This window comes from Triticum dicoccoides, chromosome 6B, assembly GCF_002162155.2.
Source record: "Triticum dicoccoides isolate Atlit2015 ecotype Zavitan chromosome 6B, WEW_v2.0, whole genome shotgun sequence".
Classification (NCBI taxonomy): Eukaryota; Viridiplantae; Streptophyta; class Magnoliopsida; order Poales; family Poaceae; genus Triticum; species Triticum dicoccoides.
This window is the reverse complement of record NC_041391.1, coordinates 592,391,511-592,406,368: the sequence shown is the minus strand read 5'-3', so window position 1 is coordinate 592,406,368 and position 14,858 is coordinate 592,391,511. Positions and strand designations below refer to the sequence as shown.

Sequence of the window (14,858 nt, the reverse complement as noted above, 5' to 3'; positions counted from 1 at the left end):
ACAAAATGTCGCCTTTCCTATGCACGTGGCAGAGCGTTCGGTGGCCAGCCGGACTGATGGAGTTGCCGAATTGAAGCGGCAACTCGACGTTGCGGATGCGGACATCCCGCTGGTCAATAAATGACTTGACGAGTCGCAAGGTAGGTGGTGTTTCCGCGGTCACCTGGTAAGGGAGCTGACGCCCGCTCCTTACAACATGTATGCTTAATGCATATGGTGCCGCTGCTGTGGAAGACCTTCGGGCGGAGCTTGCTCGAGCCAAGGATCAAGCCAGAAAAAGTGATGCGGCTGCCTTGAAGGCAGCAGAGGAGCTAAAAGCCGAAAAGGCTGCTCACTACCGAAGCAGGGAGGAAATGGCCGTAATGGCCATGAAATTAAGAGATGCTACCGACCGCTATGAGGTTCTTGAAAGAGAGCACCAAGCGGAGAAGGAGGGCCTGAAGAAGGCCGCCGCTGAGGCCAAGGATGCTTGTTCTGCAATGCGGGCTATAAAGGAGGAACTGCGTCAGGCTGGAGACATTGCGGCTGGAAAGCCCTTTCTGTTGCGGAGGAAGTTCACGGATCCGAAGTATGCTCAGTTGGGCCAGCTGTGGAGTGCGGAGGATCCTTATCTGGATTTGGCGGCAAGTGCGGCGGACGCGGTTGTGCATTTCCGAAGTTAGAAGGATCATGAAATGGAAGAGCTTTTTTGGTCTCAATTCCATAGTCCAGAGCGTCCACTTCCGTTGACCGATCGGTTGGCTGAGTGGGCTGAGCTGAATAGATTGTCCGGACTTTCCATGACAGATGTGGTGGTTCATCTGTGGCCGGAAAGGCCCAAGTCGAAGAGTTATTATGGCTTATTGCAGCAATTCCTTGGGGCGGTGCCGCATATCAAGGCGATGAAGCGGTCGACATGCATAGAGGGTGCACGGATGGCTCTTGCCCGTGTTAAGACATACTGGGCAGAGATGAATGCCACCGATGTTGCGTCCCGGGGTTTGGACGAGAGCCGATTACCCACCGGGCACTATTTTGAGGAAGTCCTGCAGGGCGCTCGTTTAATAGAGTCGCAGTGCTCAAAAATGCCATGTTCAAATGACATGTATGATTTGAGAGATCATATTTATAATGTAACGACTTTTTATACTTGTGTGTTCAAGTGTTGAAATATCTCCTGTGCGGCCGTTAATGTATATGTATTTATAACCTGAAAGATGGCAGTCTTTGGCTTCAGCCCCCACGCACATGGTGCGGGGGTGTTTGCAAAAAAAAAGCGCATTTTCACACTTAATCCAACGTCTTGGTCCTTTGAAGGAGGTGATAGCATAGCAAACTAGGCAACCGGACTATAATGCTTTATCACTTTCACTTAGCCATAGGAGCTCGATGGTGGGGCTACGATATAGCCCCTAGAGGCACCGCGCTCTCCGAACTCGGGGCGCGTGTGTGCCTGACCGGGAAGCGGTCCTTCATCAAAGCGGAGGAATTCTAAACATTCCTATAGTCGATCGAGTGGTTGACCAATCTCTCGCTATATCATGACAGTCAGTTTTCGGCTTTCTCTACTGAGGTGCTCGCCCGGCCGAACCGGGGCACAATCGCAGTAGTTCTCCTGGTGCCGCGTTAGCCGATGGAGCGGAACGTAAGGCAGCAAAACACAGGAGCCGGGCAAACCCAACATTTGACCAAAGACATGATTCAGAGCTGATGGATATAAGGCCTAACTCGAGACGCCGAAACTCCCTAAGGTATTCGGACTTTATGATAACGGGCAGAACAATGCCCTAAGCCCCTAGTGTCTAGGTACAGGCGAGAATTTCTGACGCGGCCGATGCCAAAACGCCAGCCTCCTCCTCGGTTATGGTGGGAAACCGGGGGATGAGTATCAACAAGCGACAGTAAGAAAGGTTTACGTTGGGTCTTAATCCGAAAAGAATCCTTGCAACGGGTCCTTGCTGCACATCTGCGCCTGTGTCTCCGTTGTGCTATATCCTGGACGGGTGTAGCACGTGGTTCATCTGTAAAAGAGAAGAACTTAGTTTGGACAAAATATCATGCAAAAAATGTATTTAAAACAGAGTAAAAATTGAGCTTTATTAGCTCTCATTGTTTATACGTGCAGCCCCTTGTAAGGAGGTATGCGGCTAGGAAGCCCCTTGTTTATTTATGCCGGACTCGCCTAACCGTGTCCAAGGTCTAAATGACCTGTTTTTAGGGGCTTTGATCAGCAAGGTTGGATTAATGTGTGGCTGTCAAGGCAGTCTCACGTTTTCCGTGGTCGAGGAACACTCAGAGTTTCCCTTTAATGAGATTATGCCGCGTGGACCGGGCATTTTGAGTGTAAGAGACGCGTAATGCGGTATTGCGTTAAAGCGGGCGAAAGCTTCGCGTCCCAGTAGTGCTTGATGGCCACTTTTGAATGGGGCGATATGGAAGATTAGCTTTTCACGACGGAAGTTGTCGGGTGAACTGAACACAACCTTTAGTAGTACGGAGCCTGTACACTTGGCATAAATGCCTGGCGTCACTCCTTTGAAGGAAGTGTTGCTATGGCGAATTTTGGTAGGGTCTATCCCCATTCTTCGGATGGTGTCCTGGTATAGCAGGTTTATTTCACTTCCGCCATCCATTAGGACTTGTGTGAATTGTAGTCCGTCGATTATGGGATCCAATATCAAAGCAGTCCCTCCTGTGTTTCGAATACTTCTGGAGTAATCCTGATGGTCGAAAGTAATTGGGTTTGACATCCAATTTCGGGGCTCCGCTTGAGTGGATCGTGCGGCGTGTGTTTTAGTAGTTGCCGCACTATTTATCACATGAAGTGAGTTCACTGTTTTGACTTCTAGTGGGAAAGTCTTCTGTTTTCCGGCCTGCTGCTTGTGGGGTTCGTCATTGTCTTCGCTTGGTGTGTCGAGCCCCTTGTGTTCGGCGTTAAGTCGGCCGGACTGCTTGAAGACCCAACAATCTCTGTGGGTATGGTTTGCAGGCTTCCCAGGGGTACTATGGATTTGACATATCCTATCCAAGATTTTGTTTAGGTTGGATAGCTCGTCACTGTTGTCCTTAAGGGGCAGTGTTTTGTTATTCGGCCGAGAGCTTTTGAATCCGGCGTTGACCGTCGTGCTATTTGGGCCGCTTTCCTTATTCCGGCTCTGATCTTTTCTGCGTCGTGATTTCCCATTTCCATCCCTGACCTCGGATGTACTCGGGTCGCTGGTGCTGCATCTTGCTAACCAGCTATCTTCCCCCACGCAAAAGCGGGTCATGAGGCTTGTTAGTGCGGCCATTGTTCTTGGTTTTTCCTGGCCGAGGTGTCTGGCGAGCCATTCGTCTCGGACGTTATGTTTAAAGGCTGCTAAGGCTTCGGCATCCGGATAGTCGACTATTTGGTTCTTTTTGGTGAGGAACCTGTTCCAGAATTTGCGTGCTGACTCCCCGGGCAGTTGAGTTATGTGACTTAAATCGTCTGCGTCCGGGGGGCGGACATAAGTTCCCTGAAAATTTTCTCAAAACGCATCCTCAAGCTCTTCCCAACTTCCGATGGTATTTTCTGGGAGGCTTTTGAGCCAATGCCGAGCTAGCCCTTTGAGCTTGAGGGGTAGGTATTTTATGGCGTGGATATCGTCTCCTCTAGACATATGTATGTGTAGGATATAATCCTCAATCCAGACTCCGGGGTATGTTGTTCCGTCATATGCCTCTATGTTTACGGGCTTGAATCCCGCTGGAAATTCATGATCCAGTACCTCGTCGGTGAAACATAGTGGGTGTGCGGCCCCCCTGTATTTAGGTGTGTCGTTATCTTCGAACACTCGGCGGGTTGTGTTGCTTCCTGGAGCCTTCTTTTTTGGCCCATAGATGGACCTGACCGGGCCATCCTTTTTGCGAGGATCCTTATTTGGATCGTGTGCCGGATTATGTGCAACGCCGCTTGCCGCTCTTAGATTGTTATCTGGTCGTCTATCCGGCCAGGCGGCCTCTTTCTTTTTTGACTGTGGGGGCTCTACGGCCTCGTCGTCAAATTCAGGCAACAACTTGCGCTTCGGGTAGCTCTTTGCTTGGTGACTATCGCCGTATTTATCTGCGGTCTTGAGTACTTTGCTCCATCTCATTCTGAGTACGTCTTCCGCCGTCTTGAGCTTCCTCTTTTGCTTCTTCAAACTCCTTGCAGTGGCGACGAGCCTTCTGTGAAGGTTCTTATGCTCCGGTGATGTGTCCGGCGTGAGATCGTCTGGACTATTGTTTTCGCCGGGAATGGGTTGCTCGTCCACTGGTTCGCCCTGCTCTACGGCTGGGTCAGTATGGGTGCCGTTGTCATCGAGGCGGGACTTCGGGCAGCGATTGCGTCGCCGTTTTTGTTGTTTTTTGGGGGAATTATCCTTCGCCGCATCCCGTTGTTCCTCGTTATTGCTTCCTTTTGGTGTATCCACCATGTATACGTCGTGAGTTGAGGTGGCTTTCCAGTGCCCAGTAGGCGCTGGTTCTTGGTCGTCTCCGTCATCGTTGTCCATACCGTCGATGTCTTCGGAGTCGAAGTCTAGCATGTCGGTTAAATCGTCGACAGTGGCTACTAAGTGGGTGGTGGGTGGGCCTTGAATTTCTTTGTCTTCCGCATCCCAACCGTCCTGACCGTAGTCCGGCCAGGGCTCTCCCGATAACGAGAGATACTTTAGCGAACTCAGGATGTCGCCGGAAGGTGAGTGTTGAAAGATGTCCGCAGCAGTGAACTCCATGATCGGTGCCCAATCGGATTCGATTGAAGGGGGTGTGGGAGGTTCGGAGTCCGGCAAGGAGTCCGGCACCTCGGAGTCAAGAGCTTCACAAGGGACAAGGTCAGTATTCGGCTCTATCGCCGTAGAGGTTGCAGCCCCCGAGGCGATGTCTAACCACCCGTCCTCGATCTGCATAGCCGGCTCCGAATCGAGGGTCGAAGCGGACTCGTGCGCGGCCTCCAGGGCACTGTCCGGTAGAAGAGCTAAATCATGCCCATCATGACAGTGCGGCACGTTCGGCTGTGGCTCGAATCCATTGAAGATCAAGTCTCCGCGGATGTCAGCCGTGAAGTTCAGACTTCCAAATCTGACCTGATGGCCAGGGGCGTGGCTTTCGATCTGCTCCAGATGGCCGAACGAACTGGCCCGCAGTGCAAAGCCGCCGAATACGAAGATCTGTCCGGGGAGAAAAGTCTCACCCTGGACCGCGTCGTTGTTGATGATCGAAGGAGCCATCGAGCCTATCGGTGACGACACAGAGGAACTCTCAACGAGAGCACCAATGTCGGTGTCAAAACCGGCGGATCTCGGGTAGGGGGTCCCGAACTGTGCGTCTAGGCGGATGGTAACAGGAGACAAGGGACACGATGTTTTACCCAGGTTCGGGCCCTCTTGATGGAGGTAAAACCCTACGTCATGCTTGATTGATATTGATGATGTGGGTATTACAAGAGTAGATCTACCACGAGATCAAGGAGGCTAAACCCTAGAAGCTAGCCTATGGTATGATTGTTGTTATGTCCTACGGACTAAAACCATCCGGTTTATATAGACACCGGAGAGGGCTAGGGTTACACAGAGTCGGTTACAATGGTAGGAGATCTACATATCCGTATCGCCAAGCTTGCCTTCCACGCCAAGGAAAGTCCCATCCGGGCACGGGACGAAGTCTTCAATCTTGTATCTTCATAGTCTTGGAGTCCGGCCGATGATGATAGTTCGGCTATCCGGACACCCCCTAGTCCAGGACTCCCTCAGTAGGGTACGAAACCACCTCAAAATTATCCTTTCTGTTCTATCTATTCAAGAGTTCGTAGTAAAATAACATGAAGCTATTCTTTCCGTTCAATCTATCATAGTGTTCATACTACAATAACACCTTAAGACACAAATCAACCAAAACCCTAATGTCACCTAGATACTTCATTGTCACCTCAAGTATCCGTGGGCATGATTATACGATATGCATCACACAATCTTAGATTCATCTATTCAACCAACACAAAGTACTTTAAAGAGTGCCCCAAAGTTTCTACTGGAGAATCAAGACGAAAACATGTGACAACCCCTATGCATAGGTTCATGGGCGGAACCCGCAAGTTGATCACCAAAACATACATCAAGTGGATCACGTGATATCCCATTGTCACCACAGATACGCACGGCCAGACGTACATCAAGTATTCTCAAATCATTAAAGACTCAATCCGATAAGATAACTTCAAGAGGAAAACTCAATTCATCACAAGAGAGTAGAGGGGGAGTAACATCATAAGATCCAACTATAATAGCAAAGCTCGCGATACATCAAGATCGTGCCATAGAGAGAACACGAGAGAGAGAGAGAGAGAGAGAGAGAGAGAGAGATCAAACACATAGATACTGGTACATACCGTCAGCCCCGAGGGTGAACTACTCCCTCCTCGTCATGGAGAACACCGGGATGATGAAGATGGCCACCGGTGAGGGGTCCCCCCTCCGACGGGTGCCGGAACGGGCTCCCGAGAGGTTTTTGGTGGCTACAGAGGCTTGCGGCGGCGGAACTCCGATCTATCTTCGTATCTGATGGTTTTAGGGTATATGGGAATATATAGGCGAAAGAAGTCGGTCGGGGGAGCCTCGAGGGGCCCACAAGACAGGGGGCGCGCCCAGGGGGTGGGCGCACCCTCCTATCTCCTGGCCTCCTCGAAGCTTTCCTGGCTTGTACTCCAAGTCTCCCGGGTCATGTTCGTTCCAAAAATAACGCTCCCAAAGGTTTCATTCTGTTTGGACTCCGTTTGATATTCCTTTTCTTTGAAATACTGAAACAGACAATAAAACAGCAATATGGTCTGGGCCTCCGGTTAATAGGTTAGTCCCAAAAGTAATATAAAAGTGTATAATAAAGCCCATAAACATTCAAAACAGATAATAAAATAGCATGAATGCTTCATAAATTATAGATACGTTGGAGACGTATCACTCCACGTCTAGTTACCGACCTTGTAACCCTAGATACCCTACCTGGCATGTATATAAGCCATAGGATTCAACCCGCAGAAGGGGCTTCAGCACAATCTCATTCACCGAGCCCTAGAGTTAGAACACGTCTTATGATCTCGAGGTAGATCAACCCTATACTTGATACATCTCCATTAATATAAACAAGAGCAAGACGTAGGGTTTACCTCCATCAAGAGGGCGTGAACCTGGGTAAACATCGTCTCCTTGTTCCTGTGACCATCTGTCCAAGATCCACAGCTCGGGACCCCCTACTTCGAGGTCTGTCGGTTTTCACACCAACACTAACGTAGGCATGTTTAGTTAAAAATGCCAGCTTAGTTGAAGGCCTGGTTAAAGCCAACGAGCCTCAATCAAAACTTAGTACATCTGTCCCACCGAAGGCCCTTTAACAGCATGCTTTCATATAGCCCATTTATATCCGGGCCCACACAACCCCTTAGGACATGTTTGAATTCATCCCATTCCCAGCACATGGGCCATCCATTCACGTTGCAATCTGTGAGACTTGAGTGATCTCTACTAAGCTCATGAGGAGATCTCAGAGTACGACATATATGCTCCACCTGCAGGGTAGCTTGTCGGTTATGACTTCGAGTGAAATTTATTCGCACACAACTTACAATTCGAGCCATAGCCCATTGTTTAAGTTGTGGATGACTGTAGCATAGAGCTCTAGGCGGTAGTTCAACTTAACAATCTCGTCCGAAACACTAGTATATTAGAAAATTAGCCAGACTATGCAAATATCTAAATAAGCATTTGAGATTTGGTGTGTCGTTGTTAAAATATTGGGCTAATCCCAACAGATAAAGCCTACTAAATCTCGAAGCCCCATGAATAAATGGCAAGAGCGAAGGTGCAAGCTTTAGTCCCATGCCGAAAGTGGAAGCGATGTGAGACCAACTTATTTAGTGGAGTCTCCCCACACCACTAAGTGATGGGTGTGAGAGAAATAGACACTACACTAGTGCATTCGCCTTGCCAAACCGAGCTCGGGTAGGAGCGTGACTTCCTTCTGTCATTTTATTTTTCGGCTTCTTGGCTTGTGAGCTTATTGGTTTCTTCACTAGTAAGTTTTCGAGTTCAAAACCTAGTAGGTATGTATCATGATCGCGACATGAGACCACACGGGGTTTCTATATATATGACTTACTAGCCACTACATAACACACATCAAAAACCGAGTTAGATTTTTGCCTCCTCTCGCTATTTGCACCGCCACAATCTCAACTCCACCCCTAACGCTAGCATGCACTAATGCGAGGAGGAGCAGGCCTCCAAAACCTCTCGCCCATGTGATCTTGCACCAGAACAAGGCAAATTAGTTTTTTTGGAAGCATTGCGCGTGACTGCTTATGTCCCTCAACATGGGTCGTCTTCTGTCCAAATTAGGCAGGGTCATGCATCGTCGTGTACCGCACCATTAGCTTCACGTCACTAACATCACCGCCTCTACAGCAACCATCGCCACTTCATCAACAACCAATCAGTGTGTGTGTTGTGATTTGATGTAATCTTTAGTTATGGTTCCAGTTGCACGCACAATGTTGTTGTTTATGCTATTTAGTGCACTAGAGAATACCCCGCGTGTTGTTGTGGGAATCGATTGCAATATATTTCAATGATTTTGCCTTTGATGAGGTGGCATGTGTGCATTGTATGAACCCTCCATCGTTGAATTAATAATATATGAACTAAAGCTGAAAATAAATATTATATGTTGTATTTGATAATTGTGTAGTCAGAAAATGTTTTGAATATAAGTGGCATAACGTAATGGAAACCTTTTTTTCATGCATGTCGGGTGGACCTTTGATGAGGTGACATGTGTGGTGAGGTGAAAGGTGTGCATGAGATCAACTAATAATGGGAAAAAATTCTCATGCATGTAGTGGCGGGCCTTTGATGAGGTGGCATGTGGACATGTTGAGATAAATAGGATAGTGGGGATTAACTTCTTATGTATATAGGATTTGCTATGTTTGACATAGACATGCTAATTGTTGCCTTTATCATGATTTTCCAACCACTTACGATTCATCAACACCGGCCAGAGTGTTTGCGAAAGGGAACCATGCTATAAAGCAACATAGAAGAAGACGTTGAAGATCTGAAGAGAGACAACATATCTGACCATGCAAATTCTCACAAGCCCTTCGTCCATTCCTGATCGAACGTCGTAGAGGCAGGAAGAGGCTGGAGTGACCTTATTCAAACACGTCATCGCCGACACCACCTCAACGATGCCGCTAAAGAAACAAAACCTAAGGAAAATATGAACAGACGAGCCCCACTCCTCTTGCCTCCGACAAGGCTGTCAGAATGAGGAGAGGTGGGGGACCGAGATGACGGCATGGAGAAAAACCCTTCCATCTTTTAGGTAGGTGGGAACATGTTGTGCTCTGGTAATCCTGTTTGTTCGATTTTATGTTTGAACCTTGTAAGAGGGAAATCCTTTTTTAAGAAAATAAGTTATCCTCTGTAGTCAACATGTCATTTTACTTTTGTAAGGGCATCTCCAAGGCGGACCCGTAAACCTCCCGTAACCGTTCGGACCGCGGAAGCCATCCAACGTGGGCCTGTATCGGTCTGCGGGGTGGTCCAAACACGATTTATCCCGCAAACTGGAGGCAAATGTGGGGGAGGTTTGCGGGAGTCCGGACACATGAAACATATTAATCCGACACCCCCAACCCACCAAAACCCTTCTCAAACCCTGTGACTCAATCCTCCTCAGTTTCTCTCCTTCTTCTTTCTCTCTTGCCTTCACCGCCCCTCCACCACCTCGGCCACCATGACACACCCCTGTTGGAACTCTACATCTCCGTCGCCTCTGGCGCTCTAGCAGGACTCCCCGCCGCTTCCCTCCGTCTTTGCTCAACCCCCTGTCCTGCAACTACCCCGCCAGGTACCATCCCTACCGTGCCCAACAACTGTTCGACGAATCACCAGAGCTGAAAACAGTTGTCCGTTCTTCTTTTTGGCAATGGATTTCGATTTGGAGTACATATACGAGCAGTATGTTGAGTCATCCAATGACTCGTTAGATGAGGAGGAGTACTTCGATGAGATGGCGATGATGCCGATGGTCCTTGAAGACGCGGAGCATGCGGAGGAGCATGTTCTCAGTTTCAAGGGCTCGATCAAGGCTCACCGAGTGCTCAACTGCAACAGGGCGCGCGACCACTTGACACCGATGGCCGACTACTATGCACTACCCGCTGACCATTTTCGCCTGTGTTTTCGGATGCAAGACTGTCTTCGGTCGTTTGCACCATGACGTCCGGTCCGACCATGACTACTTCATCCTGAAGAAGGACGTCGTGGGAACGATTGGCTTCTCTCATTATCAGATGTGCACGACCGCACTCCGGATGCTTGCATATGGCATGGTCGCTAATTCGTGGGACGAGTACCTACAGATGTATGAGAGCACATGCGGAGATGCCATGGTCAGCTTTACAACTGCCGTGGTCGAGTTGTTCGGACCTCAGTACCTGAGAGAACCAACTGTGGCAGACACCGAGAGGCTCTTAGCAATCTTAGAAGCAAGAGGGGTGATCAGGTTTGCTTGGATCTCTTGACTGCATGCATTGAAAATGGAAGAAGTGTCCGAAGGCTTTAAAAGGGCAATATCAGGGTCATGTTAAGAAGCCCATCATCATTCTTGAAGCAGTTGCATCACAGGATCTATGGATTTGGCACACTTTCTTGCCATGCCCAGGTCTCACAGTGACATCAATGTGCAGCAACGATTGTCGTTGTTTGCGAGGCTGAGTGAAGGAAAAGCTCCTCCTTACCACTATATTGTCAATGGAAATGAGTACAACATGGATTACTATCTGGTTGACGGTATCTGTCCTCCATGGGCTACCTTTGTGAGCACCATCTCAAACCCAGTTGGGCAGAAAAAGGCTCACTTTGCCCAAAGATTAGAAGCAGTTAGAAAGGATGTTGAGAGGGCATTTGGAGTTTACATGCCCATTTTGTAATTCTTTATGGATCTAGAAAACAATGGGATCCGGAGACTTTGTGGGAGGTGATGACATGCTGTGTGATTATGCACAACATGATCGTCGAGGATGCTAGCGCAGCTATGTAATTTGAGAATATGGTTGATCCTATCCAACTTTTGGACCAGAATCCAACCACATTTGAATAGTTTATTCAAATGCATCAACAAATTCGGCATCGACCAACTCACGAGCAGCTGAAGGAAATCTGTTTGAGTATCAGTGGATGGTGAAAGGGGACAACAATGTTGGAATGTAATATTTGAAGTTTTTTGACTTTGAACTAGTGTTGCATGCGGCTATTTGAACGTTTGTGCCCTTTGCATACGGCTTTGATCGTGTGGACTTGGAAAAAAAGGAAGACCGGATTATGCGCCTACGGTTGGATGACGTCTTCCCGCATCTGTGGTCATCCTCCGTTAGCGGACGGATGCGGAAAGATTTTTGCGGGTTGCCGTTGAAGACGGCCTAAGCATGGAAATGATATATATATATACACACAGACGGTCTATTCTGCTAATATTAGCAGAATAACTATTCTGCACACCACTTCCGCACTGCACGCTGAACGCAAGTGCACTGCATCTTCTTGACGACGAGCACTGCAATATAGACTAGTGAACTTCGCGTCGGAAAAAACTGCACGCAGTGTTTTCTCGATACTGTTTTCGCTCTAATTTTTTGATTGTTTATCGGAACGAGGCGTATAATATACCGTTGAAAAGCTATGGATTAGGCGCAGCTTCGCTATGTTGAACACTTTTCGAGAATCCTCGCGGTTTAAAAGCAGTTTCAAAAACGGCACGGCGGATTACGAGTGGCAGCGAACGTATTTTCATGATTTTTTCTAAACCGATCATCGAAATAAAGCAAATGATACGCCATTGGAAAGATATCGTCAAGGCGCATCTTTTTCATATCTATTATGTTTTCTACTTCGTTATGGTTTAAGAGCAGTTTCAAATTTACTAAATCGCGGAATTCTGTTTTTCAAGTTTTTTCAAATTTTCGGTACTGTTTTCGCTCCAGTTTTTGAACCGTTTGTTGAAACGAGGCGTGTGATACGCCGTTGGAAAGCTACGAACGAGGCGCAACTTTCATATGTTGAAATATTTTTGAAATTTCTTACGGGTTTAAGTTAATTTTGAAAATCGTGCGACGAACAACGAGTGGCAGCGGCCGTTTTTGGCGAAATTTTTGCAAACCGCTGGTCGGAATGATTCAAACAATACGCTGTTGAAAAGATATCAACGATACGCAACTCTTTCATGTATAACACTCTCTAATTTTATTTTCTTTACGGTTTAAGAGGAATTTTGAATTTACCGAAATGTGGACACTGTTTTTTCGCGACATCCAAATCGACGTGGGTACTTCATCCGACTGAAAACCGCACTGCAACGAACGAAAAACCGCACTGCATCACACGGGTAAGAGAACTGCATGGTTTCTTTTATTCAAACGTAATTTTTTAAATAACGAGAAAATAGAGTGTACTTCACATCAGGTGTAAATGAACCACAACACTATCAAGAAGTGAATCGCATTACTTTTTTTCGCTTTCGTAACAATTTTTTTTGCACTTACGGGATGAACAACATCATACGACCGACCGCACTGCTTCAGAATGAAACCGCACTGCATCGGACGGGCAAGCAAGCTGCATAATTTCTTTTGTCGGACGTTTTTTTCTCATACACAAGTGAACAGCATCACTCTTAAAAGTGAACGCCATTCGAAGACTGAAGGCACTGCACGTGTTGATGTAGTCGACTGAATTCTGAGACACACGAAAACATTTTTGCGACACTCGGTTTTTTGCGACACTCAAATCGACGAGTGAGCTTCATCCAACATAAAATCACACTGCTTCATACGAAAAAACGCACTACATACAAGGGTCAAGCGAGCTGCATGGATTCTTTTATCTTTTTTATAAAAAATTATGAACGAGTGAACCGCATAGAGGACGGCAAGTGAACCCCAACACTCTTGAAAAGTGATCCACAACACTCTTGAGAGTGAACCTCATTACTTTCTTTTACTAGTTTAAATGTCTTTCAACAAACACAACATAAATTTTTAAAATACATTTTTCCAAGTGAAGTGTACTCCAAAGTCCTTCGAAGTGGACTTCTTTTAAGACCGGAGTGCACTGTAGTTTCCTCTTTCATTTTTTTTGGTTAATGAAATATGCACTGCAGGGACAACGCGAGTGGACGTTGTTTGCACGCTACACATTACACACAAGCATTCATCCACATCCATTTTTTACTCATTTCCTCTCCTCATTTTCTCAAACAACAAAATGAACTTCTTTTCCAAAAAAATGAAAAAGATGAATGTAGTGAACTTCCTAGTCGGTTTTTCACAGAGCAAATTAAAAAGTTGTATATAGCTTTCTGCTGCCACCAAGAAAGCTATCGGCAAGTCGACCAAGGCGTACAAGCCGCCAACCAAGAAGGCAGTCTTAGGCTTCTTCCGCAAGTGACCTCTTCTCTTCGCTTCTCTTCTTTTCTGTAGAAGACAACACATGCAAGCCTCCTATACTCTCTCAGGACCTCAATGTAAAAAAACCCAAGGAAGAGTAAATACCTTATTACTGATTGGCCTCGCCTGCCCTGGCTCTGTACATTATTATGAGGGAGGAGTATGTAGGAAGATATTCCTTACTTCATATCGTAACGAATCTTTATGCTTTAGCAATGCACCACCACGCGAATTATTCCATCCATATATATGTATGTACTCAGTCAGATTCCTTGTCTGACCACCAAGCAACCGAAAAATGCCCACCAACGCTGCTATATCACACCTCATCCCCCTATGCCTTGGCCATCTTTCTGCATTCATCAAACACCCAGACGCCATGATTTCTGCCCTCACACTTGTCTCCTTCCAGTCTCCCTCTCTCAACCCTAAACAGCGCCTCTTGTCCCGGCGACACAAGATAAGCGCCAAGTGGGGGAAGAGCCAACAATGTTCGCCAAAGCCCATACGATCAATACCAGGGCCAAAAGCAACCAGCTGTGGTCTCAACAAAGCTTTCCATGGAGATGGAGTTAATGCCTTACCATCTTCCCCCCTGACAGATGTGATTCACGAGTTGTACTCCTCCCTCAGTGACAAGGACATCGCACGGCTCATGGAGCTGATTGACCCTGACTGCACCGTCGAGCACACTTCCTATTACAAACCACTCAACTTCAAGGTTATTCTCTCATCTGCTCCAATATCTCTGCAACACCACCGTACTTCTCTATCCCGACAAGTGAACAGCAAGAAAGAGGTGGCTGAAGAAGTGAATCGCGCATCTATAACAAATAAACTACAGAAATTTTCAAAAAGTACTCTACAACCTGCTCTGGCATACTGCACGGCTGGGCTCGTCCGACATGTGACCATCGATGGCCGTCAGATTGTAGCCTGCGCGCCTGCAATTTTCAAAGAAAAAGCAATGAACTGCACAAAAGAAGCCCTGAACCGAAAACTATGCAAAACACTTTCAAACAGAACCGCGAACACCTGGCCGGAGGAGCTGCAACAGAGAGCCAGCCGAGCTGCACTATAGCGAGAGGTGACCCTCCTAGTCGTCAAAGTGAAATGCAATCCACGGTCAACCAAACTGCATGCCGGCGCGGACTACAGAGAGCCCTCTCGCCCAGGAGCCACCTGAGGCATCAGCGACCCATCAGCCGTCAAGTCTAGGATGGGGAGGAGGCGTGATGGGGGAGCTGGCCCGGCCGCGGCGGCACGAGTCCAGACAGGTTCGTGTTCGCGGCGAGGTGGTGGCCAATCACGTCATGCCTCTGCTACGGTAGCCCCGGCGTACTGAACATCCACGCTGCCTGAACCGCGCGCCAGGAGC

The 14,858-nt window shown here is 47.6% G+C and overlaps 1 long non-coding RNA gene across 1 annotated transcript; it reads right to left on the bottom strand.

The window, feature by feature from the left end:
- Positions 1-13,253: 13,253 nt before the first annotated feature.
- Positions 13,254-14,850, bottom strand: LOC119323049. The gene is made up of 2 exons (XR_005156071.1): positions 13,586-14,850; positions 13,254-13,507 (listed from the first exon to the last, which is right to left on the bottom strand). It is a non-coding gene; the product is annotated as an uncharacterized LOC119323049 (long non-coding RNA).
- Between the last annotated feature and the right edge of the window lie 8 nt (positions 14,851-14,858).